This window comes from Nilaparvata lugens, unplaced genomic scaffold, assembly GCF_014356525.2.
Source record: "Nilaparvata lugens isolate BPH unplaced genomic scaffold, ASM1435652v1 scaffold7110, whole genome shotgun sequence".
Taxonomy (NCBI): Eukaryota; Metazoa; Arthropoda; class Insecta; order Hemiptera; family Delphacidae; genus Nilaparvata; species Nilaparvata lugens.
The window spans coordinates 1-9,107 of NW_024092858.1; the positions used below are offsets into that span (position 1 = coordinate 1).

Sequence of the window (9,107 nt, forward strand, 5' to 3'; positions counted from 1 at the left end):
CTGTGTACCGTACTTGACAATTTTCTGTGTAAATTTATGTTTGACAAGATCTTATATTCATGTATGTGAATCTATGGATCAAATAAATAATTATTATATATAATAAAGAACTCTAATCCAATCTAATCTAATAATAAGATGAATAAACGACTAATACCTTGCTCTCTCCGGCCCAGTGACGCTGTCCCTTCTTCTCCAACTTGACATAAACCTTGGACTTGCCCTGGGGGTGTTCGGCCACCAGGTCAACGAGAGGGTTCTCAGGGTCCAGCTCCACGTGATTTGTCACCGTGATCTTCTTCTCGTTCACATTCAAACTGATGTCGGTCTGGAAGCCCTTGCCTCCTGGTGTTGCCTGCACAAAATAACAGCGAAATTAACTATTTTAAAAAAAAACGTCTACAAATCAAAGGAAAAGTTCATAGTTAGTCTCATCGACATCATAAATTACATTATTTTATTTGGAGTATGAAAGACACAATAGATTTAACACACATAAATCTCAAATACCCACATAATACACTCTATCAACTTTTCCATATAGGGCTACAGCAATCATTGAAATAATAAAAATTAAAATCTTCAAGTATCCTTTTTATGTTTTATCAATTCACAACATATTTCGAATATTTAAACTTCCGGTAGTCGCGCCCTACTCAATCACACGAGCAGTCGCGTGTTGTATTTTGTACAACATCCAAGTGTTATCCAAGTGTACTCTGTTTACTGTCAAAACATATTTATCAATTGTATAATTACTTTTTCCATCTTCTTGGATTATTTTACGCTTATGAACATTTGGATGATTACCATTTCATAGCCCAATAAGGTACACCAAGCAAAGCCATCAATTCTGTATTATTGGTTCGTTTTCAGTGCCCGTATACAGTCTTTCCCTATCTTATGCACAGTGCAACTTATGCACTGTCACAACTAAATGGCACCCAAATACTGAACCATTGCTCGGTTGATACTGCAACTTAGTGGAGTGATAGGGAGTAAGTTTTGGAATGTATAGGGGACTCATTCACTGACACCACCCCATTCAATAGTTTTGTGCAGCAAGAAACTGACACTGTTGTACGTTTTACAACAGCGCGACTGCCGGAAGGTTAAAGCTATTTTCAAGTACACATATTACAGAAGTTGCACTTGAAAATGGCTATAATTACTGTGACACTTAGTATATAACCCTCATCATCACCTAGGCTTAAAATGCATCTGCAAAGTTGCATTTGTAAATGAATAACTAAATTTGCAGAATGAATACAAATTATAGGCACATTTCCAGTGAATTTAAACATGCAGCTTGGTGTAGCCAACATGAAATCGAAATAAGAGAAGTACAATATAATTTTATCATTTCTCTTCACTATGGAGAACTTTGATTATGTTTATTTATTAATGATTATTAATAAATAAATAAACTCATTTGGTCAGCATTGGGCTGCATGGGGGAACATTGATATTATTTGTAAGGAATCCAAACTTGCGGACCTCATTTTTAATCTTTTGGATTTCATGTGTGTGTACACAAATTTTCATTCATGTGTGTGTATTAAATAATGGAACTCAATTAACTCCAATGATGGATAATTTCATCAAAACTAAAAAAAAAATCCGTGAAAAAAGTCCCGTACAAAAAACAACTACCTCCGTAAACAAAGCCGCAGTGCATTCGTGTGACGTCAGCACAGGTAGGGCTCCTACACCCATAAAAATTCGTTGATTTCAGCTGATCTATATCAGCTAGTGTTTCCATTAGTGTAGGAGCCCTACCTGTGCTGACGTCACACGAATGTACTTCGGCTTTGTTTACGGAGGTAGTGACAAAACTCGCACTCACCTTATTCTTGACAGAGATGTCGAATTTGCCCTGCTGCGGCAAGTTACCGTTGAGGTGAACCTGTGCAGTTTCGCTAGCCTTGGCGTATTCGGCCTTCACGTTGACGTCGGCCACCTTGCCCTCGTAGGCCAGCTTGACAGCGGCGTCGAACGCGCGGTCACCCGAAGCGGTCGGCTGGTAATGAACGTTGGCGGTCAGAGTCCGCTGCGACTTGGCATCGCTCTCCCATTCCAGCTTGCCAGCCAGACCGTTCGCCTCGCGGTTACCTTCGGCGGCGATCTTGAAGAACTTGTTCTCGTTCCAGTTCAGTGCGTTGGTCAGTTTGATCTGTGCCGAGAAAAGTCGAAATTTGAAAACATACACCAGGAAAAAGGTATTAATGAAAACCTTTGATAGCACAGAAGATAATAAGTTCAAGGATTCAAATTTAAAATGCTAGAGACAGAATAGGAAGAATTCGAGGAAGACCAAGAAAGCGGTGGGTTGACGATGTGGAGGAGGATTTGCGAAGACTGGGTGTAAGAAGATGGAGGAGAACAGCAGAATATCGAGAGAGATGGAAGGATGTGGTTGTGAAGGCTGAGGCTCTACATGGGCTGTACTGCCAATAATGATGATGATGAGAGACAGAATAGAATAAAATTTTACTCTAGCCATTCCTAAAGTCTGGGAAAAAAAGTTTAAAAAATAGGCTATTCTAGATGTCTTGAATTCAACATAATTACAAAAATATTACTGAGAGATAAGAACAAACCAATTCTGATATTTTCAAGACAATCCTGAAAATCGTTCAGTAATAAAAACACTCATCCAACCATTAAGTTTGGAAAAAGATAGGTAGCCTTCTGACTTATAGAAACAATAGTTATTTGTATATCTAGAGTGAAAAGTACGACTTTTTCTCCCTGTGGGAAAGTTTGAAGCCCGAGGCGAAGCCGAGGGCAACAATTTTCCTGAGGGAGAAAAAGTATTTTCACTCGTGATGTACACAACATTTTTCCTCCATCTACATTTTTTCATAGAAACTGCAAATACAATCATTTTAATAACTTACATATTGGTGACAATGTTTCCTAACAACTTAACCTAAAATCTAAAACCTAAAAACCGGTCGTCTGATTGGCACTGCCGATTGCGCTATCTATCAGCAAAAGTTGTAACAATTATATCAGCTGGGTGTCTACTAAAAATGGCTGACTCCAGATCACGCGTTCAGATTTGAATTGCAGATCAAAATAATTTGTTGGCTGGTATTTTGAATAGAATAAAATATTTTAAAATTGTATGAGTTTTCATTTTCCACTAATATAAGGATATAATATCATACAAACATATTATATTTCATGAGTCGATCAATTTCTGGTTGTGGTATTGAATTAAGTTGACTCAATGACAGACCTCTTTATGCTTTCTCATCTGAGCTTAGACCTTCTAACCTATTACAATGTAAGTTTTTAAAATAGAGATGCTTCCCATGTTATTTAAATGGAGTCACTTTTACTCCCTAGGAGTTTTTCTGTTTTTTACTACCGAGAGCGAAAAAGTGACACTTTAGTATTATGTTTCAGGGAGTAAAGTAAGTACTTTAGACAGTAGGTGGAGGAAAAATAAATTCTCCAGTGGCTTTTGTAGATACAGATTGATGAGTGCTTTGGAAATATTGATATTACATCCACCCATATATGTTCAAGATTTTAACAACAGCCAAATGTTTCAACAGTAATTTTTCGCCTCTGAAAATAGTCAACTAAGATTAGTTCGGAGGTTACAAAAGTTCAACTACTACAAGTCGAGGTAATTTTGTTTATGATTTGCGCTTGTCCTGCTTTTCATTCGAGTAAATATTCTAGGGTCTACAGTATTTTTTTCCAATGGTACCGGTATTAAAATCAAATATGGATATTCTTCAGATATCAATCAAATCGTATTGTGACAGTCGTAAGGCCCATTGACGGCTTAAATTATATATTCAGGCGGTGGGACCTTCCCACAAGGGACTCCCCACCAACAAAAGCCATACGAATTTACTTTTTAATACAAATATGACACAACTCGATTCACACAATAATATTTATCATTGCAAATGAGTAAAATTTATGTTAACAACTTTCTACTGTTTGATCTCAAGTTTATCAAAGAAGGGGGAATTCAAATACTATTTCAATTCTAATTGATCACATTACGTATTGAGATAGAATTTGAGTGAATATTTGAAGAGAATATACTAATAATATATTAGGTACGAATGGATATTCGAAAAAGATAATATCCTTTATTCATAACAGGACATAAAGATTTAATCAAATAATTAATTGGTTTTTAAATTCAATGAAAACATTATCATCACCCACATCCTCAGCAGGGTGACAGTAATATTACTTGAAGTAACTATTTATTTTTTAAATAAATTCATACAAATTTTCAAAAAAATCCTTTATCATTTGAAATATCACAGAAATTCATCCCTCACTTCCTCAGTAACATTAAAGTGATTAGCTAATATTCAGTATTAAATTTTAAAATAACGAATTTACTCAGAATATCCTTTATTTTGTAAAATAGTACTGAAAGCACTAGTCATGACTCAATTTTACACTGGAATCAAAAAGTAATTAGCTGACGCAACTATTGATTTTTGAAAAAAATATATATACAAATACCAAAGAATATCCTCTCTTATTTGGGAAATATGTACTGAAAATCATGCCTGAGCGATCTGAAAGTGGCTAGCTGATGTAAGTATCGATTTCATAAAATAATTCATACCAACTACCAAAGATTCCTTCATTTTTTGAAAAATTAGTTCACGAAATCATGCCTCACCTTCTCAGCGGGGTCGAAGTAGTGGTAGATGCCCACTTGAACGACTTGATGTTGTACTCAGCTGGCAGTTTGACCTCAAGGTCGTGGTTCATCTGATGACCGTTGACCTTTCCGTTGCTGGCCACCGAGATCTCGTTGCCAACTGAGGCCGACATCTGATAGGAAGCGGGCGAGAACGAGTGGTCGGATGACACGTAGGCCGAACGCAGGAACTGGTCCGATACTTCAGAGTCGAATTTGGCGCTGACTGGGTACTTGATCTTGCTGCCCGAAACTGAACCCTGTCAACAATCAGGTATACATTTTTAAAACAAGAATTCAATAATTGAAAATGTAGTGAAAGAGGAAGATATTGCTAATACTGAACTGATCCTGATATTTAACCCTGTGAAGAACCAGAAAATATATTTTTAAACAAGAATTCAGTGCCTAGCTTTAGACTGTGCGTGGGCAATGGGACAGATGATGATGAAAGATGAGTGGACTTACAGCTTTAGGTGGGTTCCTAACCACTAAATGAATAAATACATGACATTCTAAAGAATCAGGCCTGAGACTGTTTTATGGAACCAAAATACATTTTTCTAACAAGTGGATGAAAACCTAGGAAGAGATTTAATCAACCAATCTCAACTTTTGACATTGGCTGAATGGAATTCTCAAATAATAAAACTAGATATTCTCAGATAAAACTTAGGCCCGGTTGCACAAGAGCAGTTGATTTTAACCTTGATTAACTCCACAAGAACCAATCAGAGAAGCCGTCTTATCAAAAAGGACTTCTCTGATTGGTTCTCGTAAAATTAATCACGGTTAAAATTTAACCGGCTTTTGTGCAACCGGGCCTCAGTGATTCAGTGATTGAGAATGTAGAGGAAGAGGAAGAAGTTGTAGATACTAAACTGATCCTGACACTTGACCCCTTCAACAACTACATAATAATGAAACATTGGAATATTGTCTAGGAATATCACTACATCTCACTAACATCAGTATCTGAAACTACATGATACATTTCTTGAACAAGAATCCAGTAGTTGAGAATGTAGTGAAGGAGGGAGAAATTGTTGTTACTGATACCTATGAAGCACTAGATAATACCATAGAGAAACAATAGTGTAAATAGATATCCCATGGTGTAGGGCATTTATGTCGCAACTTTTACTGTTATCTCAAGCCGATTACTGTCGATTATTGACGATTTTTATTGTTTTGACCGGGTAAGAGTGTATGAACGGCACAGTATGAGAGACTACCAGCGTCATAAAGCTTCACAGGAAAGAACTACGTGGACTATCAGCTTGAGATAACAGTTAAAGTTGCGACATAAACGTCCTATACCATGGGATATCTACTTACGCTATTGTTTCTCTATGATAATACCAAAGAGAAAATATAGCGAAAAAAGATATGCCAAGGTATAGGGCATTCATGTTACAAATTTCACTGTTAACTTAAGCCGATAGTCTTAGTAGTTCTTTCTCGTGAAGCTATGTGAAGCTGGTAGTATTTTCTCGTGAAGCTGGTAGTATTTTATATTGTGCCGTTCCTACACTTTCACCCGGCCAAAACAGTGATAATAGACAGTAGTCGACAGTAATCGGCTTGAGTTTAAAAAAAATCTTGGAACATAAACGACCTATACCATGGTATATCTTTCAAGCTATCATTTCTCCATGATAATACATTCTTATAAGAAGGATTCAGTAGTTGAAAATGTAGTGAAAGAGAAAAAATTGCTAATACAAATCCCTGAGAGCAACCGGAAATACATTTTCAGAACAACAATTTGGTGATTGAAAATTCAGTGAAGGAGGAAGAAATCCTGATACAGAACCATATTAACAACCATATATAGTAGATTTTAAAACATGAATTCAATAGTTAATAATGTAGTGAAGGAGAAAGAAATTGGTTTGAAAAAATTCAAGTGAAGACCGGGTATTTCCCCTTGCTACCGGTTACTAAAACCTAAGGAGGAGAGCAAATTGGATTATAAACTTGAAAATCAGACACATTTTGTAAAGAAATGTATCTTCTCATCGGGATGGGAGAAAATTTAATTACTCTTAATAATAGTACACTATTAAATAAGACTTTTCTCATCGGGATGGGAGAAAATTGAATTATTCTTCAATTTGGAATTCATAAATTATGGATAATCTTGAAATGTGACAAACCTGAGCCAAAATGATCCATTGTCTCCGTTGAGTGCCTTCTTGAGAACGGTGTGTGCCTTCAGGTCCTTGCCTTCGGGGTCAACCATACTGAAAGTAGCCTGTCCGTCAATTGTTCTCTTGGCTGCGTTGATGTTCTTAGCGTTAGCCTGTAAAAATCAAGATTGGTTGTAAAATAAGTAATAAATCAAATTCATATAGAATCATTCACAAAGTCTTGCAACGCCGATATTTGGTTGACAGAAATACACTTATCTTTCATTCACATTCTAGTTAAAATAGACACCATGTTGTGTAATTCAATAAGGTACAGTAACTCAAATCTTTGGGGACGCGACAGTCGAGGACTGCGACATTTGAGGACGTATTATCAGTCCTCTACGGTCGCAGTCCTCAACTGTCGGAGGCCTCCACTGTGCTTTCAAAGGAGTCCTCTTCTGTCGGTGGCCTAGTTTGACATTGTCCCAAATCTTTAATTTATTAAAATATTGTACAGCACCTTGATTGCAACGGACCAATTAGCCATTGAAATAGATAATAGATTCGGTTCTTAGGGGATTTCATTTTTCTATATCCGGACGTCGGGATAACCGATGCCCGGATAATCGGAGCTCCAATGTATCAATTCAGACTCAATTTATTTCATTCAGACTTCAATTATTCCATTCACACATTATTTATTATTCATTCGACAACTTTGACTAGTTTATTATACTTCATTATTCAGACTTTCGTTATTTTAATCAGACATTAGCTATTTTATTCAGACTATAATAAATTATTTCATTCATGCCCGACATTAGCTGTTTTATTCAGACTATAATTATCTCATTCATGCCGGTTGCAGAGTCGTTACAAGAAATCAAACATAGCTATGTGAGACATAGTTTGAAATCACTGAAAAAAAATGGTTGGTCGTTGCACAGTCGTTTGCTTGAAGCCCATTTAGCTATATCTCGAATAGCATCACACATAGTCACACTGCAGCCCTATTCACTTTTTTCCGTTCATCTTCTATCCAACCAATGTCTTGGCATCGGCAAAGTTTCAATCAACATCACTGTGAACAGACCTAAAAGACCTCACATAAAATTGATAAACAATAATATGGAGACTCTTGGCGAGATTTCTCACCATATTTAGCGATTTGGAGGTTATAAACAACTTGAAAAAATATAGGGAGAAAAAAATTTACTTACATACAGATGGGTTTTCGTAAACATCTTTCCAAAAAAGCTATCACAACCTCTAAAATGAATTTGACAGGCGTAGATGTTGGATTCAACAGCACGACTTCGGGCCCATAACTTAACACCGTTTTCAGCTATTGGCGACATAAATAAGCTCTTTCTGACGACTGCGCAACGAAATCATGTGTCTAATTGGGCGTTTTTAGTTTTTATGGGAGCTATAGTTTACTTTGACATCTGTGCAACGGAAAGTGAATTTATGGCTTCGTAAATGAGTTAACTGTCTGTTTTTAACTTTTGTGACGACTCTGCAACGGGGCGGCAAATACTTTAGAAGTGGTACCTTGAAACCAACTCAGACCAATTCACTCAACTAATTCTTATCAGGACTCACCTTGAAAGCGATCTTGCAAGCAGTGCCCTGAGGCGGCTGGTGACTGAACTCAGTGTCGACCTCTGCGTTGTAGTCGTCGGCTGATGCGAGTACTTGCCGAAGTACTTGCCACTGTATTTGCGACCACTGGGCAACACCAGCTCGGCCTCAGTCTGTAGCGCCTCTCGTCTGGCTTCTCGGCAACACTACCCTTGAAGTGCAACTTGGTCTTCTGGTCGCCCGGTAGGGATTGTGTTGCTGCAAATTGTAAACAGAAATAAGCTGTGCTTGTCTAAAAGCATTGAGAAAAACATATAAATTCATCCATATAAATTGTGAGAAAGATGGGTATACAAATGAATAGATTAGGTGATTGTGTTCCTGCAAAATTAAACAATAAATAACGATTTATAAACTATGAATTTGGTATTCCACCATAGATGAATAATATTGCGGTAAATTAAGTTTATAGCGTGAATGTTGATGTGTAACTTTTCCATAATTGAAGAGACTTGAAATATCGTGAAAAATCCACTTTAATTAAATAAAAATTAATATTTTACAGGAGCATGCTTTCGTGTGTGCTCACACATCATCAGCTCTGTGATATGTGAGCATACACGAAAGCATGCTCCTGTAAATATTAATTTTTATTTGAATAAAGTGGATTTTTGACAACATTCAAGTCTCTTCAATAT

At 36.8% G+C, this 9,107-nt stretch overlaps 1 long non-coding RNA gene across 1 annotated transcript; it reads right to left on the reverse strand.

Annotated features, from left to right (window-relative positions):
* Positions 1 to 139: 139 nt before the first annotated feature.
* Positions 140 to 8,667, reverse strand: LOC120356560. Its single transcript, XR_005574081.1, has 5 exons — positions 8,431 to 8,667; positions 6,850 to 6,995; positions 4,670 to 4,950; positions 1,847 to 2,173; positions 140 to 355 (listed from the first exon to the last, which is right to left on the reverse strand). It is a non-coding gene; the product is annotated as an uncharacterized LOC120356560 (long non-coding RNA).
* Between the last annotated feature and the right edge of the window lie 440 nt (positions 8,668 to 9,107).